Below are 19,630 nucleotides of genomic sequence, written 5' to 3'. Positions count from 1 at the left end.
GGGCCTGGGCGCTGTCCCTGAGCTCTTGTGCTCAAGGCTAGCACTCTATCCTTTGAGCCACAACGCCACTTTCCAGCTTTTTGGGGGACGATCATTGGAGATGAGAGTCTCACAGACTTTCCTGCCCAGGTTGGCTTCAAACTGCAATCCTCACATCTCAGCCTCCCGCGTAGCTGGGATGACAGTACCTCAGCCAGTGACCACTTTACTGCTGGCCACAGAAAATCCAATCCCTAGCACCCGTCTGAGCCTCAAGTGAGGGGAATGAACGGCTTCACCCCCAAACGGGTACTAAGCATAAAAAATCAGATGGGAGAAGCTGCAAAGGAGGCCCATCTGGCTGCAAGGTGAGTCACAGTTGCTACTGGGCACCCTTGGCCTGACTGGGGTGGGGGCCTACTTCTTTTCAGGATCCTCCAGGAGGCCTGGGTTCATCGTGGGGACACAAAGATGCCATTGGAGAGGGGGGCCAGTCAGGTGTGTTTGTGGGAGCTGCACCCCTTCCCTGCCCATCCCTCTTGGGAGGTGTCCCCCGTGGCTGCAAATCACAGCATCTCTAAGAACAGAAGGAGCAGATGGGATTTGATCTCACCGGTGGGTTTGGTGTGCACTGGTTGACTCTTTGCAGTGTGTGTGTGTGTGTGTGTGTGTGTGTGTGTGTGTGTGTGTGTGTGTGCCTGAGACAATGCATTCAAAAGAGGAAGAAGCCAGCTCACCGGTGGCTCATGTCTGTCATCCTAGTTACTTGAGAGGCTGAGATCTGAAGATGGTGGGTTCAAAGCCAGCCTGGGCAGGAAAGTCTTTAAGACTCTTTTCTCCCACAAACCATCAAAAAACCAGAGGCAGAGCTGTGGCTCAAATAGAGCACCATCCTTGAGGGAAAAATCTAAGGGATAGCACCTAAGCCCCCACCCCCTTCCCACTCTCCCCACCCCAAGTTCCAGCCCTAGTTACTGCCATGCAAAAGACAGAGAAGCTTGCAGGGGTTAACTACGTCCCTAAGGCCCCGGGATGACAGGATTTTATCCCAAGCCACACAGAGAATGAGCCAGAATGGCACTTCATAGTTCAGTTTGGGAATCTCCTGATTAGCAAAGGATGTGATCACCTGGTCCTACTTCCCACCCAGAGTCCCCCCCTTACACATCTCCTGGCCCCAGGGAGTGGGGGGGGGGCTCATTACCTTCTATGGCAAGGCCTACATTTTGCAATAACGCTGGGTTTCTAAATGGTTCTCTTTTGCATGGAGCTAGAAATTTATTCCCGGCCCCTATAACTGCTATTGCTAGGATCAATACAAGGTAGTCTACAGGAAGGTCCTAGGTATTAGGGACCACACGGGCCCCCCTCTTCATTCTTATAGCCCCAATTCTAGAAGAACAGCTTCCAGGCTCTGACTTGCTCAGTCAGAGCAGGGGCAAAACCACCTCTCAAGACACATGACTGGATTTCCAGAGAATAAACAGTGAATCTTCCAGAGGCTGCCCTGGGAGGATGTTTAGGAAATGTAACAATTAAAACTTTTTTTTTTTTTGGTGCTTGTCCTGAGGCTTGAATTCAGGGCCTGGACACTGTCCTGAGCTTTTGCTCAAGACTAACACTCTACCAGTTGAGTCACAGCTCTTCTTCCTGCTTTTTTTTTTTTTTTTTAAGGGTTCATTAGAGATAAGAGTCTCACAGACTAGGCTGGTGTTGAACTTGCCATCCTCAGGTTTCAGCCTCTTGAGTAACTAGGATGACAGGTGCAAGCCATCAGTGCCCGGCTTAACATGGAGGTTTAAAATTTTTTTTTACCTTTAATTAATTATTATTATTATTATTTTTTGGTTAGTCATGAGGCTTGAACTCTGGCCCTGGGTGCTATCCCTGAGCTCTTCAGCTCAAGGCTAGGGCTTTACCACTTGAGCCACAGTGCCACTTCTGGTTTTCTGGTGGTTCATTGGAGATAAGAGTCTCTTGGACTTTCCTGCCCAGCCTGGCTTTAAACCTCGTTCCTCAGATCTCAGCCTCCAGAGTGGCTAGGATTACAGGTGTGAACCACGGATGCTGGGCTTATTTTTATTTTTTATTAGTGAAGACCAAATTGACTCAGAAGTAAACGCGAGGGGGTGGGGAGGCAGATTTAAAAGCCATTTTCAATTCATGCTTTTCATGGATGGAAGTTAATCTACAAGCAAATAAAAGCATCCAAATGCCAGGAAAAAATAAAAGGCAGTGAAATGTTAAAAGTCTGACTCTACTGAATAATCAGAGAGTTAGACCTGGCAGAGTCTGCCCTTGCTGGGAGCGGCCGGAGGGCACAGACTAGAAATTTCTATCACCTAGGACAATTGGCCGGAGCTGGCCAGGCTGGCAGAGAACAGAGGACACCCCTGGATGGCTGGTTGCTTTCAGTGTAGGAAGGTCCAAAGGCATCTCTCTCCTCCTTCCTTCTTCTTCCTCCCCCTCCTCTTCCTCTCCCTCTGCCTCTTCCTCTTTATTCTCCTCTCTTCCTCCTCCTCCTCCTCCTCCTCCTCCTCCTCCCCTCCTCCTCCTCCCCCCCCCCCCCTCCTCCTCCTCCTCCTCTTCTTCCTTTGTCTCCTGCATGCCAGTCCTGGGGCTTGAACTCAGGGTCTGGGCACTGCCCCTGAGCTTCTCTTGCTTGAGGCTAGTGCTTTACCACTTGGAGCCACAGTTGCACTTCTGGCTTTTTTTTTTGGGGGGGGGGGTCGTTGATTGGAGGTAAGAGTCTCACAGACTTTCCTGCCCAGGCTGGCTTCAAACCACAATCCTCAGATCTCAGCCTCCTGAGTAGCTGGGGTGACAGGTGTGAGCCACCAGCACCCAGCTGTCACCCTATCCCTGACTATCAGAGGCTGACCACATGGTTCATCTCATTGCCAAATTCCAGTTAAACGTGAAGAAGTTTTTGCCTTTATACACCTCCCCCCCCCCCGGGTTCTGAAACCCAGATAAGTCTATTTATCTTTTTGAGACTCAGTTTCCTTGAGAGTAAGAGTATTGAGCAAGGTACTTGCTCTCTCTCTCTCTATCCTGGGGCTTCTAATATTTCTGGAATTTCCCCCCTATGATGGTAAAGGGTGGGGGTAGGGAGAGAGGCATTTTTCTGACAGCACACCAGTGCCAACCATCAATCCTGTCATCTTTCTTCACTTTTGGGCTAGAGCGCTATCACCCCATGGCCTACCTCTTGCTGATCGAAGTGCTGACTGGCAGCAAAGTGGCTTTGATTAATAAGAAATGGTGGGGGAAATGAATTAATCATGACTTAAACACAGTGTATTTGGAACACAACAAGAACAACAACAACAAAAAACCTTTCAAAAGACTAGTCCACCAGGGCTGAGGAGAGAAGGGAGAGGCAAGGATATAAAGGTATCCCTAGCTGGGAGCTGGTGGTTCACGCTTGTCATCCTAGCTACTCAGGAGGCTGAGATCTGAGGACCGAGGTTCAAAACCAGCCTGGGCAGGAAAGTCTGGAAGACTCTTATCTTCAATGAATTACCCTCCAAAAGTTGGAAGTGGAGTCGTGTCTCAAGCAGTAGAGTACTAGCCTTGAGCAAAGAAGTTCAGGGACAGTGCTCAGGCCCCAAGTTCAAGCCCCAGGACCAACACACACATAGGACAAAAGGTATTATTGTGGATGATAGACTGGATCTCTAGAGGCAGCCTCTCTAGAGCCCCTAGCTGTGAAAGAAGGATTTCTGTGGTCCCTTTCCCCATTCTCCAGAGGCTTGAGGATGCTGCCACTCAGGATAGAAGGCTGGGTCCCTTTAAGGCTCATCTCCCCACCACCCAGCCGGGGCCTGTGCGGAGGAGGACATGCATTATTGAAAGCGTGTTTCAATACCTATTCCCTCTCCTGCAGTGGGTGGCGGTCACCGTTTACATAATCTATCTCTCTGTCCTCCCAGGGAGCTGTTCCCTTCTGGCTGAGTGGTTTGAGAAGAGGAAGGCTGGGGGAGACATTGCAGACTCCCACGAGCAGGGGTGGGGGGGAAGGACAGGCTTGGGCAAGGGTCAGAGGTTCCTGAGGTGCTGCGTGACCCCCAGCGTATTGCCTGACCCCCCCTTCCCCTTCTCACTCCCACAGCTGCCATGACTAGACCTCGCTTCTCAACTCCGTCTACCCACAGCGCAAGGCAGAGCTGCACAGCCATCCAGAGGTAGCATGTTGAAACCCAGTTCACTATTTTGCTCCCCAACAATTGCCCCTGTCCATCTTTCTATCCCTTCCTCCATCCAGCACTTAAATACAATATTTACATATATATATATATCTTCATGTACTTGTCCACTATCTGCTTATCTAGCCATGGAATTACTATCCATCCATCCATCACTTGCATATTTAACCACACGTGGATTCATTCATTTACCTGCCCACCATCTATCCATTCCTCTACCCATCGAATTTTTATCCATCCAGTGGACCAACCATCCATTCACCCAACCATTCATCCCATCTACCCATCACTTGTTTATTCAATCACTCATTGACTCTTTCATTAGCCTATCCACTGTCTAGCCATTCATCAATCCATGAAGTTTTTATCCATCCAACTATCCATCTATCAGTTACTCAATGATTCATTTACCTATTCCTTCATTTACCCATCAAATTATCATCTATCCATCCATTCATCTACCATCCATCCATCCACCTATCCATCCATTCATCATTCATACCAACTATCTGTCTATCCTCTCTTTGTCCATCCACTTATCCATCCATCATCCATTTGTCCTTCCTTCCATCCCATCCATCCATCCCTACCCATCCATTCATCATTCATACCAACTATCTGTCTATCCTCTCTTTGTTTGTCCATCCACTTATCTATCCAGCATCCATCTTTCCATCCCATCCATTCATTTATCTATCTTAACATCTATCCATCCATCATCCATTTGTCCTTCCTTCCATCCCATCCATCCATTGATCACCCATGCTTCCATCCATTTACCATCTATCCTATCCAACTGTCCATCCACCTTTCTTCTTCCCTGTCCCTCCATCCATGTGTCATTCACCCATCTACCCACCCATGCATCTACCTTGTAGTGAAAATTCATCAGAAGGAAACGGTGACAGGACAGAGAGGCAGTGGTGTTGGTCTTGTCAATACTTCAAATCACGGGGAGACAGACAGTAACAAGCATGCTGAGCTCAGGGATGAGCAAGGTGACACAGGAACAGAGTGGGCTTCGTTTGGGGTGACGCCTGCTCAGAGTTCTGCAGGCTGACAAAGGCCGTTCCCCACTCTGCTGGCTTCCGTGACCCATTCCCCTTTCTGGTTGTGATGATGTCTTTTGGAGAGGATTTCTTCCTCCCCCTGCCACCCGGTGGGAATCACTGCCAGCCTCTCCTGGGGGTGGGGTGGGGTGGGGGGTGGGTTAGGAGTTCAAATCCAGAACTCTGCTGGCACCTTGGGGAACGGGCTGCCCAGTTCTGTGCTACCACTCTGAAAGAAAGAGATGGCCCGAGAGTGGACCCAGGGCTGGTGTGAACCCTGAGATCTAGAGATGTTTGAAGTCAGTAGCAGCACCACGTGTTCTCCTTCCTCCCTTCAAGGCATTTGGAATCAGGTTCCTGTCATTTACAGTCAAAAGAGCCTTCATTAGCAGTAAAGAGTCTCATTAACAGCAGGAAACGTTTCCACATCCTTTGTCTTATTTGATTTCCACCACAGCCCAGGGAAGCTGTTTACAGATGACAAAATGAAGGCTTCGAGAGCCAGTCAGCAGACCTCAAAGCCCATGCTTCGCTCAAGGCACTGTGCAAAGCTGGGCACTGTAATCCCAGCTACACAGGAGGCGGAGATGGGAAGAGCACAGTTCAAAGCCAGCCCAGGCAGGAAAAAGTCTGTGAGCCTCTTATCTCCAATGAGCCACCAACAAAAGCTGGAAGTGGAGGTGTGGCTCAGCTCAAGTGGTAGAGTGCTAGCCTAGAAAAAAGCTAGGTCCTGAGTCCAAGGCCCAGTAGCAAAACACACACACACACACACACACACACACACTGTGTGTGTGGCAGAAGGAAGGATTGGATTTGACAGAGGAGGGAATGAAGGAAAGGAGCTGGAGACCAAAACATAGAAGCACTGTCTTCTTTTTTTTTTTTGCCAGTCCTGGGGCTTGAACTCAAGGCCTCAGCACTGTCCCTGGCTTCTTTCTGCGCAAGGCTAGCACTCTACCACCTGAGCCACAGTGCCACCTCTGGCTTTTTTCTATATATGTGGTGCTGAGGAATCGAACCCAGGGCTTCATGTATACGAGGGCAAGCACTTTACCACTAGGCCATATTCCCAGCCCAGCTGTCTTTGGTTTGTGAATGGAGTGGTAAGGGAGGGAGAGAGAAAGAAGCTGGAGAAAACAGTGAGGTTTCTAAGGGAAGGAGGAACTGTAATCAGAATAGAGCCGTCAAGGTGAAAGGACAGTAAAATTTCAGCTGCCTGATTGCAGACATCCTACTCTTGGCTCACAGGAGAGGACCTGCCTTCCCATAGCTAGTCCATATTTACTAGCATGCAGGCTTTAAGGTCTGACTAAAACAAGTCACCTCCTCCAGGGAGCCCCCCCCCACCACACCGCCCAGGGAGACTCTCTATTGATTCTCCCCAACATCTCCTAGTCTCCTTTATAACAACAAATTGGTCATGATCAGCTTCTCTGTTTCAGTTTATTTATTTTTATGTATTTATTCGTTCACTTGCTTATTCACATAATTGATCTTGTGGGGGAAGTGCAGAATTTATTCATCTTTGATTAAATCCAAGTACCTAGCCCCAGGAGGGGTTCAATGCTTGTGTGTGTGTGTGTGTGTGTGTGTGTGTGTGTGTGTGTGTGTGTGCAGGTACTGGAGCTTGAAGTCAGGGGCCTGGGCCCTGTCCCTTAGCTTTTTTCACTCCAGACGTCACTCTACCATTTGGGCCACTGCTCCTCTCCTGGCTTTTTGCTGGCTCTTTGGAGATGAGAATTTCACAGCCTTTCCTGCCCAGGCTGGCTTTGAACCATGATTCTCAGTCTCCTGAGTAGCTAGGATGATGGGCGTGGGCCACTGGTACCTGGCTTTTGACGCTTTTTTTTTTCCTCAAAGAAAACTCATTTGAAGAAAATAAATATCTAGACAGGAAGTGAATCTAGGATGTGAAGAAGGCTGGCAGAGACATAGAGAGACACAGAGACATGGGGAGACCAAGGCGGCAAGGGGCAGAGACAGAGGCTGTGGAGCTCTCCAGTGGGGTGGGGTGTGGGGGGGGGTCTGCTGCACTTTTCTGGGGTCCAGTTGGCCTTGCCTTTGGTTAAGGGAAATGGTTTCATGGAATCACCTGGAAAGGATTTGGATTTTCTGTATCCTGTCGAATTGGGAAGAAAGAACCCTACCTATGATGGATTTGATGGGGAGGAAGTTGGTGGATTGAAGAAGGACGCTTGCAGTTCCTCTTCCTGCCATGCATGTGAAAAGAAAGGAGGGGGTAAAAATGGCTGGTGAGCAGGAATCTGCCAGGCCCTTTGGTGCTGCCATGTTATTGTTGTGGTGTAACAACATCCCTTCAGAAGCTTCCTTCGGAAGCTACGTCTGTGGATTTTCCTTTGTGACCCAGATACGAACCTTGCTCCTCCATCAATCACAGCTCTCTCCTTCATCTTCTTCACAAGCTTCAAGTCTCATTCAAAGCCATCCATCTGCTTGTATCCATTTATCCATCCACCCATCCATTCATCCATCCCACCCACCCATTCATCCATCCATCCACCCATCCATCCACCATCCATCCCATCCATTCATCCATCCATCCATCCACCCACCCATCCATCCATCCACCATCCACCATCCATCCATCCATCCATCCATCCATCCACCCACCCATCCATCCACCCACCCACCATCCCACCCACCCACCCATCCATCCTATCCATCCATCCATCCATTTACCCATTTCTTTCTCTCTTCCTCCTCCCTCTCTCCTTCCTCTCCCTCTCTCCTTCCCTCCCTCCCTCCCTCCTTCCTCCCCCCTCTCTCTTATCCATCTACTTGTTTATGGTCTGTCTCTCCCATTGTGGGAGGGCGGGAGGCAGGGGATACTCCAGAATAAGGAACCATTGTTGGCTACTCCAGTGCTGGAAATTCACACTACATGAGTGCTAAGATGATTTTTGAATGGAAGAGAGGTCAGGGCAGATGGTAGTGTGTGTGTGGGGGGGGATGTATGTGTGTGTGAGACAGAGAGAGATGAGATGAGAGGGGACATTGATGAAGCACTTTATCAAGCAAGGCTCCCCCAAATAACGGCATATGGGTTGTAAGATGAGAGAGTGCTTGAGATGAGTTAGGCCTTTCTGGGGCTAATTGCATAGCTATCAGCCTTCATGTCTGCAGCTGCAGGGCTGTAATCCTAGCTTCTCAGGCGACTAAGACCTGAGGATCAGAATTCGAAGCCAGCTCAGGCAGAAAAGTCCATGAGACTCTTATCTCCAAGGAACCACCAAAAATGGAAGTGGAGCTGTGGCTCAATGTGATAGAGTGCTAGCCTCATGCAGAAAAGCTCAGGGACAGCACCCAGGTTCAAATCCCCCCCCCTTCCCCCTTCTCTCCTCCTCCTCTTTCTCTTCTTCAAAAACACTTGTGTTGCTAGCTAGCCTAGGAAGAGATTCAAATTCCTTCTCCTCCTGGTCCTTGTCATCCTCATCATGATCCTTCTCCTCCTCCTCTTCCTCCTCCTCCTTCTCCATTGCTAGGGGTGGAGCCCAGGCCTTTCTACATGCACAGTAAACATTCAACCTCCAGCCACACTTCCAGCCTGTTTGCAATGGCATTTAACTGGGCCCTGAGTAGTCCTTACATTGTCTCCTGCACCACTGATGGCTTGAGTATACTTTGTAGCTGCTGCTGCTGCTCTGGGGGCCTGAACCCCCCTCACGACGGCTGCCTGCTCAGCCTCCACCTACTTCCACCTGCCTGATGCCCACTTCACACTGGCTTCCTGGCTAGCCTGGCCCAGGCACCTGCTTTGCCTCTGTGGTGCAAGGTTCAAATATCCGGAGAGTTAGACAGAAGAGGAGGAAACATGAGTCCAGTGTGTGTGTGTGTGTGTGTGTGTGTGTGTGTGTGTGTGTGTGCACGCAAGTGCGTGTGTGCGCGTGCCGGTACCAAGGCTTGAACTCAGGGCCTGGTCAGCGACCCTCAAGGCTGGCACTACTCCTTGAGCCCTGCCCCCCCCCTTCGATCTTTGGTTGTTGGAAGTTAAGAGTCTCATGGACTTTCCTGCCCAGGCTGCCTTTGAACTCTGATCCTCAGATCTCAGCCTCCTGAGTAGCTGGGACTATAAGCATGAACCAGCAGTATCTGGCCAAGAACTTACATTTTTAAGGTCTGCCTAAGTGACTGACATTTCGACTGGCATTTTACATAAATGTCTCAAACATCTCCCAAGTCTCACTCAAATATCTCTGTCACAATTTCCTCCCCACTGGCGCCATTCAGTTACTTAGCATTTCTCTTTTAAATGGATTTGTCTTTTACAAATGTGCAATTTTATTTTCAAAGGAAGTGCTGTATGATTTCCATACATCACACCGTTTGATGGGAAGGTTTTTATATTTCTACCATGCATCAATTGTGCACTATTAAAATAATAAATGTTCATCAATATTCCACCTCAAATCATCTCACACGGTGCCTGTCAAGCAGGTGTCAGACTTGGGAAAGGCTGAACATCTTAGCTCATGCTCCTTCAAGACAATGAAGAGGCTCGCGTGATCACCTCACTGAAATCCTATTGGTGGGGTAGATTTGAACTCATAACCTACTTTTAGCTGCCTAGGCCCTTTCAACTCTGGCTACTTGTTTATTTATCTATTTATCTAGTGTGTGTACTAGTTCCAGGACTTGGACTCAAGGCCTATTGTCATCAGTTGGCTTTTGGGCTCATGGTGGGTGCTCTGTTACTGGCACCATGCCTCCAGCCCAGGTTTTGAGCTGACTATTTTGGAGATGAAGTTTCTTGAAGTTTTCTATTCAGGTGAGCTTTGAATCTAAATTCTACAGGTCTCACCTTCCTGAGTAGCTAGAAGTACAGGTATGAGCCACTAGTACCTAGTTCCAAAAGCTTTTCTTTTTCTTTCTTTCTTTCTTTTTTTTTTTGTCAGTCATGGGGCTTGAACTCAGGGCCTGGCTTCTATCCCGAGCTATTTTGCTCAAGGCTAGCATTCTACCACTTTGAGCCACAGCACCACTCCTGGTTTTCTGGTGGTTCCTTGCAGGTAATAGTCGCACGGACCTTCCTGCCCAGGCTGGCTTTGAGCCAGGATCCTCAGATCTCAGCCTCCTGAGTAGCTAGGATGACAGGCATGAACCACTGGTGCCCAGCCAAAAGCATTTTTTTTAAGTCCAAAGAACCTTTTAAATCTTTCGTGGATATTCAGTATAGAAGACAAAAACAGAACTTGTGTGATAGAAGTGAGAGAGGGAGGTCCACAGTTGCTTCCCTAATCCCCTCTCCCATTCCCCAACCCCATCTATTAGTGGATCTTGAACACTTTTTCTTAGGGGGGCATCCTAGACCAGGACTTGAACTCAGAGCCTGATGCTTTCACTCACTGGCTAACACTCAACCAATGGAGCCACGCCTCCAACCCCATCTTGAGAACCTTTCTTAGAAGGCTCTAGGGCTCTGAGAAATCTTATCTCCACCCTGCCCTCTGTCCCTGTCCTTTCATTTAGCTTAATTTTTTTCCTTTGAGGCCTGATTGGTCAGGGGGAAGAGCTTTTGGGCTTTGGGGTGTTTCCTATCTTTTCTGGCTGAGTCTCTCTTGCTTTTGGACGTTAGCCAACCTGATACCTTAAAATTTTCCATCTTGCTATCTTGAAATATTCCGCTGGCTTTCGAAGCTTTGCTCTGACCTCATTATTCACTCATCAAACGGGGGTGCCTAAACTGTACAAACACTTGCAGAGGGTGCGGAGGGGAACGGAGAACCGAGCACATTTGCAAGCCAACAGATGTGGCCAGAGACAGCTGAATTCTCTCTCCAGAAGCTTTGTCACCTCGGGGCCTGCCTTCCCCAAGGGCATGGATGTCTGTGGGGCGCGCAGAGACCCCCATCAAAGAGCCCCCAGGAGCAGAGGGCTCCTGGAGCAGTGGGCTACCCCCACTGTGTTACCAGAGTCTTACCGGACCCAACCTAGAAGTCATTATCCACCCCCCCATCCCTTCAATACCAAAGAAGAGAAGGATCTGTTGTCTCAAAAAATATCCAAAGAAGTGGGGTGCCAATGGCTCTAGAGTATCACTCTAGCCACTCAGGAGGCTGAGATTGGAGGATCATGGGTCGAGGCCAGCCCCGCAAAGGCAGGAAAGTCCATGAGACTCTGACCTTAAAATCAAAAGTTAGGCATGGTCGCATGGCCCCAAGTGATAGAACATCAACCTGGTGCCTAAGAAACCCAGGGACCCTTGCTCAGGCCCCTGACTCCAAGCCCCAGGATGGGCACAACAAGAAGATGGAAAGAATCTGGCAGGCTGGCTCTCTGTTCTAAAGATTCCTGTTGGCCATTTGGCTTTGTGACAGTGCTGGCTCAGCCATAACTGGTACCCTTTGCCTGGCCACCTAAGCAATGATGCCTTTTTTCAGAAGGACCTGAAATTCCCTAGAAACCATCTCCCTGGGGTTTTTCTCTGAGGCAGAGGACTCAATTTTTTAAGTTCAGGAGGCTTCTCTCTTGGTGTGTCCATTCCTAAGTTCGAATCTCCCCCAGGTCGATCCAGCCAGCTCCTGCCACGCCTAATCAAGTCAGGAAAGTTAACACACCCTCCCTCGCTATGTCCCTGTGTGGACTGTCCTTCACCGGACCATGACTGTGGGAAAAGCTGACTCTCACAGTTAATAAAATACTTTGTTGTTGTTGTTATTGGTCGTGGCGCTTGACCTCAGGGCCTGCGTGCTGTTCCTGAGCTCTTTTGCTCAAGGCTAGCACTCTAACACTTGGAGCCACAGCTCCACTTTTGGTTTTCTGATGGTTCATTGGAGGTAAGAGTCTCATGGACTTTCCTGCTCAGGGTGACATTCAACAGCCATCCCCAGATCTCAGCCTCCTGAGTAGCTAGGATGACAGGCATGAGCCACCGGTGCCTGGATTAAAACACACTCTTTAAGTTTCATGCTTTGAACAGCAAGAGATTCCACCCTCAAACTTTTCCCCTTGAGCTGAGGGAGACCCCTGTGGTCTGAGATACAGCCTTGTTGGCAGCCTAACCTCCCAGGCCTGCTCCCCAAGAATTCCCAAAGCCATTCTCCCAAAGCCATTCTATTTGATGATGAAGCCTGCAATGGGAATAACAAAGACCCTGCTAGGTAGCAGACACCTTCAATCTCTGCCATTGTTAACCAATGGAATAGAATCCCAGCCCTAAATCCCAAAGAATTGAACCCAATAATCCTAATCCAAAAGCTTGTGCTTTTTGCTTCTGGGTGTCACATCTCTGAGAATAATTGAATAGAATCTATCCTAAAGGAGAGAGTGATCACAGAACACACTCTATGTAGAAGGAAAGAAAAGGCATGAGTATTTTATGGAAGGCTGAATCCCACCTGAACATTCAAATTCCTTGAGAAGTAAACTATATAGGAAAAGTGACTTTCACAGTGGCCCTAACCCCAAAAACACCTTTGTTAAGTTTGTACCCCAAAGCCTGTGAATAAAATTGATTCACAAGAGAATTGGGCAGAGGTAGGTGGCAAGTGAAAGCGAGTCTATTTTTGCCTGGATTGAGACGGGAACGAGGGTGGAGATGAGGGAGTGGTTTTTCGAAGGGAGAATGCCAAGCTCTCAGAAACTGGCCCCGAGTTTGGGTTATCCACTGTTCCTGCCACTACCTGAGGGGACCCTGTGAGCAGGAGTCGGGGAAGGAAGAGCCCAGGGCTGTCCCCCAATCTAAGGCCAGCTGTGTCTGTCACTGTGCCTGGCAGGGCTGTCCCCTCTCTGGGTGGCCGTAGCGGAACCGGGTTAGACTTGCAAAGGCTGCCCAAGCTGGACACAGAATGAGGCCTCTGAGACATAAGAACTGGTTATCAGAGTCTCATTTTCTGTGTGGCTAAGTGTTGTCTTCTGTTCCTGTACTATGCTAGGGATCTCCCTCCCTCTCTCTTTCTTTCTCTCTCTGTTTGATATACTCTCTTTTTCTTGTCTCTCCTTTCTCTTCCTTCTCTCCCCTTTCTCTCTTCCTTCTCTCTCCTCGCTCTCTCCTCTTATTGTCTCCTTTCTCTCTTATCTCTTATCTGTCTCTCTCTGTATATCTCTCTGTCTCTGTCTGTATCTCTATCTTTGTCAGACTGTGTCACCCTGTCTTTCCTTCTCTGTCTCCATATCTCTCTGCCTCTGGGTCTCTTTTCTCTTCCCTCTTTCTCTCCTCTCTGTTTCTCTTTCTTCTCTTCTTTCTCTCCCTGCTCTCATCTCTCCCCTCATTTTTCTCTCTCTCTGATTCTGTCTCTCTGCCTTTCTATCTCTCTCTTTCTCTCTATCTCTGTCTCTGTTTCTGCCTGTCTTTGTTTCTGTCTCTCTCTCCCTGTCTGTCTCTCTGTGTCCCTGTTTCTCTGTCTCTGATTCTGTCTCTCTTTCTCTTTCTCCCTGTCTTTCTCTGTGTCTGTGTCTCTCTTTCTTTCTCTTTGTCTCTGTTACTCTTTCTTTGAGTGTCTTTCTCTCTCTCTCTCTCTGTGTCTTCTTTCTCTCTGTTTCTGTCTGTCTGTCTCCCTCCCTCCCTCCCTCCCTCCCTCCCTCAGTTGTGTGCGGTGACGGAGGAGGCAGGGAGCGGCGAGGTCTGGGTGCTGAGGCTCGGGGCCCAGCCCGGAATTCCTCAGCAGCCTTGGCTGGGGTGACTCAGCGTCATAAATAGCCCCCATCTGGATGCTTAGCCATATCCATGGCAATCGAGAGAGCTCCACACCACACACACACACACACACACACACACACACACACACACACACACACACACTCCCTCCCCTCACAGTGAGCAAATATGTGCTCACTGTGTGCTAAATACGAGGTGGCCTGGAGACGTTCCTTCTCTTAAAAAGACTATTTGGTATGAAACTCGACTGTTTATTTAAAGAAGCAAGTGTACAACTCGGCGCCTGGCGTTATTGGCAGTGGGTAGCGGGGAAGGAGGGAAGCTGGACGTGGCCCAAGCATGGCCGGCCACCTGCAGGGGGGCTGAGGTGGCCACTCTGTCTTTGCTCATTCTGTCTCTGGCAAGAGGGTGCCAAGGGGTCCCCCCACCCCGCAACCCATCCCCAAAACACGTGAGACTCTAGCATGGGGCTGGGGAGAGTGAGAAGATAATGAGAGCTGTGATTCAACAGAAAGAGCACAGACCCATTGGTTCCAGCTCAGCCCCCTTCCTGCTAGATATTCTGGGTCATTCAGTGACTCATTCATTCATTCATTCATTCATTCACATAGGCCGGAGAAGGGCTATGAGAGCAGAAAATAGGCCGGAATTCAGCTGTACATTCACGTTCACGTGGGTCCATCCCTCTCTGAGCTTCCATTTCCTCATGTGTACTAACCTCAGGTTTGGGGTGAGGGGTGTGTGTGTGGGGGGCACAGTGGGAACTAAGAACACACTGGAAAGCACTTTGTGTCACAAACAGCTCTGACAACACAGTCTAACACTATGGGGCCATGCTGCCCAGCTGACCCAACTCAGTCCAATTTCAGGGGGTGACTGGTGATCGATCGCGAAGTGAGCACAACCATCATGAGCCCCAGACTCCCACCCTCCCCCGCCCCCCCCCATGGCTATGACCTTCGGCAGCATCTTTACCTGTGACCTGGCTGGAGGAGCTGGGCTGCAGACGCCTTTGGTCTCTGAGCAGAGTAGGTGTAGGTGTGTCAGACGGGCTGAATTCTGGAGGAGGAGGAGAGAGGGAGAGAGGATTTGCAGATGATGCCAATGGAGTCCTGCCCCCACCACTCCCATGGCCACTGAAGGGCCAGACCCAACCCCGCCTAACTGGGTCCCCGAGCTCCTTGCAGGTTCTGGGGTTCCAGTCAGTGAGTGATCGTGACACTGGCCACACTGCAGTGAGTGATCGTGACACTGGCCACACTGCTTTTCACACCGGGGTGTTAGCTAATCTAGGTGGAGGAAGAGACTTGATTGTCAGTCAAGTCTCATTTTCGGTTCTGGTTTTAGGGACATGTGTTACATCACTGTGGGGCCTCAGTTTCCTCATCTAGAACATTTTTTGCTGGTGGTCCTGAGGCTCGAACTCTGGTACAATCTGGGTTCTGTCCCTGAGCTTTTGTACTCAAAGGTAGCTCTCTACCATGTAAGCCACAGCTCCATTTCTCTCTCTCTCTCTCTCTCTCTCTCTCTCTCTCTCTCTGTGTGTGTGTGTGTGTGTGTGTGTGTGTGTGTGTGTAAATAAGAGTCTCACAGACTTTCCTGCCCAGGATGGCTTTGAACCATGATCCTCAGATCTCAGTCTCCTGAGTAGCTAGGATGACAGACTCAAATGGAGCCTGTGTGTGTGTGCGCGCACACACACACACACACACACACACACACGCCTGATATTGGGGCTTGTAGGAGTACACTCTTACTTGGCTTTTTTCCCCCCTCAAGTCTGACACTCTACCACTTGAGTCATAACCCCAACTCCCAGCTTTCTGGTAGCTAATTGGAGAGAAAAAGACTTTCCTGCCCCGGCTCGCTTCAACCTGGGATCCTCAGATCTCAGTCTCCTGACTAGTTAGGATTGCAGGTATGAGCCATCAAGTACAAATCTAGAATTTTCTTTTGTAAAACCTGTATGTAGTGTATTGTCTTAACCAATGGGTTCTAGCAATCAGTGGAAGTGATATAATACATTTGCTCAACAGCAAAGAGCTCCATCTATGCCACCTCCACAGTGTCCTAACAGTACCTTCCCCTGTTGTCACAAGGGCTGTTCTTGGCAGCCATTATTGAAGCCTCACCACCACTACCACCATCAGCAACAAGAACGGCAAATGTTGGTTGAACACTTCCTCCTCTGTCATGTGTTTTTTCCGAGTATTTTCCTGCCTCTGCAGCCTTGCTGTTATTTCCTTTTTTTTTTTTTTTTTATTAACAGAAGAACATGCTGAAAGATGCATAGGGAGATGAGGAGGAAGCGCTTGACCTGGTTCCCTGGCTTTAGAACTTTCCAGCACAGGGGCAATTCTCTTTTCCTGCCTTGCCCCCACCTCTTGTCTCAAGTCTGGAACTAACTCGAGGTTTGGTGGGAAAGAAAAGTACTGTATCACCATCTAACAAGCATCTCTTGCGAGCCAAGAAGCAGCCAGCTTGGGGGATTTGCCAGGCCTGCCAAACCCCAGGGGTCTTGTGGAAATGAAGATCTGGCTTTGCCGGGTCTGAGGTGCAGCCTGACAGTCTGCGTTTCTAATCGACTCCTGGGTGACCACTGGTGGCCGGGGTGGACATCCAGTCCCAGGCCACCACCATCAATCAATCTCGCTTTCACAGATGGGGAAGTCGAGGCCTGAGAGGTGATACCACTCTTAAGATCCCTTTAAGACTCCGGGACCTACAACACACAGTGTGTGTGTGTGTGGGGGGGGGTGGAATATAAACGCAGCCCTGTCTGCTTGCTGTCTGGTCAGGCCTTGCTCTGGGGCTCTGTCTGTACTTCGAGGAACAGGCTGAGGCCTCCAAGACCCTAACTAGGAGCTGCTACTTACTATTAGCTCCTGGAGTGCAGACTAATTACTCCCAACACTGCTTTGAGTGAGAATAGCCTGGGCTCAAGGCAGAGTCCCTCCCACTAAACATCTGCAATGGGGACTGGATCATTCATCGGTCACTCATCTCTCTATACTTTTTTTTTTTTTTGCCAGTCCTGGGGCTTGGACTCAGGGCCTGAGCACTGTCCCTGGCTTCTTTTTGCTCCAGTCTAGCACTCTACCACTTGAGCCATAGCACCACTTCTGGATTTTTCTTATGTGGTACTGAGGAATCAAACTCAGGGCTTTATGTATGCTAGGCAAGCACTCTACCACTAAGCCACATTCCTAGCCCTTGGTCTTCTTTTTAAAGTGATATTTAATTCATCATTGGTTTGGGGGTTAATTTTGGATTCTCTCTCTCATCTATCTACCCCCCTCTCTATCTATCTATCTATCTATCTATCTATCTATCTATCTATCTATCTTGTGTTGGGATTGGGGTTTGAACTCAGAGTTTCTCACTGTCATTTGGCTTTTTCGCTCAAGGCTGGTGTTCTAGCCCTTGAGTCACCCGTTCACTTATGCCATTTTTTTTTTCTTGTTGCTTCCTTGGAGATAAAGAATCTCACAGGGGCTGGGGATATAGCCTAGTGGCAAGAGTGCCTGCCTCGGATACACGAGGCCCTAGGTTCGATTCCCCAGCACCACATATACAGAAAACGGCCAGAAGCGGTGCTGTGGCTCAAGTGGCAGAGTGTTAGCCTTGAGCAGGAAGAAGCCAGGGACAGTGCTCAGGCCCTGAGTCCAAGGCCCAGGACTGGCCAAAAAAAAAAAAAAAAAAAAATCTCACAGACTTTTCTTCCCCCTTCTGGCTTCGAACCTCGACCCTCATATTTTAGTCTCCTGAGTAGCTAAGAATATAAGCGAGAGTCACTGGCACCTGGCTTAATTTAAAAAAATATGATGTAACACAGAAACGGAGGGACAAAGGACAAACACATGTAGCTGTGGTCCTCAACTTGTGGGTGGGGACGGGAGGGGAAACCTGGGGGAGAGCGAGGGAAGGGGGGACATTGTATAAAAAGAAATGTACCTGTTACCTGATTTATGTAACTATCACCCCTCTGTCCATCATCTTTATAGTCACAATAAAAAAGTTAAACAAAAATATTTAAAGTCAGTCATCGGTGGCTCACCCCTGTCATCCTAGCTTCTCAGGAGGCTGAGATCTGAGGATCACAGTTCAAAGCCAGCCTGGGAAGGAAAGTCCATGTGACTCTTATCTCCAATATACTACTCAAAAAAATTAAAACACTAAAATATGATATAAAATATGACTTATCATGAACAACTGAGTTTCTAATCACTTGATTACATTTTGCGTGCAAGTGGGAGCCTCTCTTGCTGGCCCTGCCAGTCCTGCACCCCCTCCTCTCTCTCTCTCTCCTCTCTCTCTGCATTGGGGTTGCAGCCGGCAGAGCTCTTCATTATCCCCGGGCAGCCGGTGGCTGATGGATTTCGCTCCCAGAAGGTGAGTCCTGAGACACAGGGCTTGGCTTGCTCTCTGGCTGACCTGGTTTAGAGATGGCTGCCGTGGCTCTGAGCCTGTGGGAGGAAGGCCCAGGAACTTTCTGTGACATGGGCCGCACCCCTTCTCTCTCCTTACTGGTTGCACCGCTCCAGGTAGAGATTATCACCCTAGATCCCACTCAAGTCCTGTGTGATTGGCCCCTGCAGACTTCCATCCTCTTCATCTACCACTGTCTTCCTCGCTCAGGGCTTAAGGGATGGAACCCAGCCTCCTGTACACACAATGCCCCCAGCCCTTTTGTTTGTATTTTCTTGCGAATGTTATCCATCCTAAGGCAAAGCTGAACTCCTTGTGTCCCTTCCTTTACAGTAGCTGGGATGACAGGAGTGTCCCACCAAGCCCAGCTGTTCACATTTCTATTCTACAACCTTGTCAGGTTTGTTGTGGTTGCTTCTGGCCCCGGGCATCTGCACTTTCTGTTCCTTCTGCTTGGATGCATGCTCTATAACCAGCCTCTTCTCCTCACTGGGATGCCAGCTTTAGTTCCTCTGCCTTGAAGTTTTTCCTTTTTTTATGTGAAACATTTAACATTCTCTGCAGTACTGTGTTTTCTTCTTCCCTAAGTAGTTGTAAGAGTTGGCAGAATCATTTTTATTATTTTTGTGCCAGTCCTGAGGTTTGAACTCAGGGCCTGGACATTGTCCCTGAATTGCTGGTTGTTTCTTCTTCTTCTTCTTCTTCTTCTTCTTCTTCTTCTTCTTCTTCTTCTTCTTCTTCTTCTTCTTCTTCTTCTTCTTCTTCTTCTTCTTCCTCTTCTTCCTCTTCTTCCTCTTCTTCCTCTTCTTCCTCTTCTTCCTCCTCCTCCTCCTCCTCCTCCTCCTCCTCCTCCTCCTCCTCCTCCTCCTCCTCCTCCTCCTCCTTCTCCTTCTCCTTCTTCTTCTTCTCCTCTTCTTCTTCCTCCTCCTCCCCTTCTCCTCCTCTCCCTTCTCCTCCTCCCCCTCCTCCTCCTCTTTCTCCTCCTCCTCCTCTCCTCCTCCTCCTCCTCCTCCTCCTCCTCCTCCTCCTCCTCCTCCTCCTCCCCTTCCTCCCCTCCCCCCTCCTCTTTCTTTTGCTAAAGGCTAGCTAGCTATCTACCATTTGAGCCACAGCTCAACTTCCACCATTTTGGTACTTTATTGGAGATGAGTCTCATGTACTTTCCTGCCCAGGCTGGCTTTGAACTGCAATCCTCAGATCTCAGTCTCCCGAGTAGCTAGTATAACAGATATAAAAACTACGGGTGCCTGGCTGGGCAGAATTATTTTGTATTCATTTGTTTACTTCCTGTCTCCTCGCTAGAACTTGAGCTCTTGTCTGCTTTACACATCTCCACAGCTGTTCAAACAAGT

The 19,630-nt window shown here is 49.1% G+C and overlaps 1 protein-coding gene across 1 annotated transcript in view; it reads right to left on the bottom strand.

Moving 5' to 3' along the window:
* Positions 1–14,910, bottom strand: part of Cplx2 (complexin 2) — a 48,273-nt gene extending 33,363 nt beyond the window's left edge. Inside the window, exon 1 of the mRNA XM_048334281.1 lies at positions 14,826–14,910. The gene's annotated coding sequence lies outside the window, so the exon portion shown is untranslated. The remainder of the gene's footprint in view (positions 1–14,825) is intronic.
* Between the last annotated feature and the right edge of the window lie 4,720 nt (positions 14,911–19,630).

The sequence above is a fragment of the Perognathus longimembris genome, chromosome 25 (assembly GCF_023159225.1).
Source record: "Perognathus longimembris pacificus isolate PPM17 chromosome 25, ASM2315922v1, whole genome shotgun sequence".
Taxonomy (NCBI): domain Eukaryota; kingdom Metazoa; phylum Chordata; class Mammalia; order Rodentia; family Heteromyidae; genus Perognathus; species Perognathus longimembris.
Note: the sequence above shows the minus strand (reverse complement) of the source record. Positions and strands in the feature narration are given on the sequence as shown.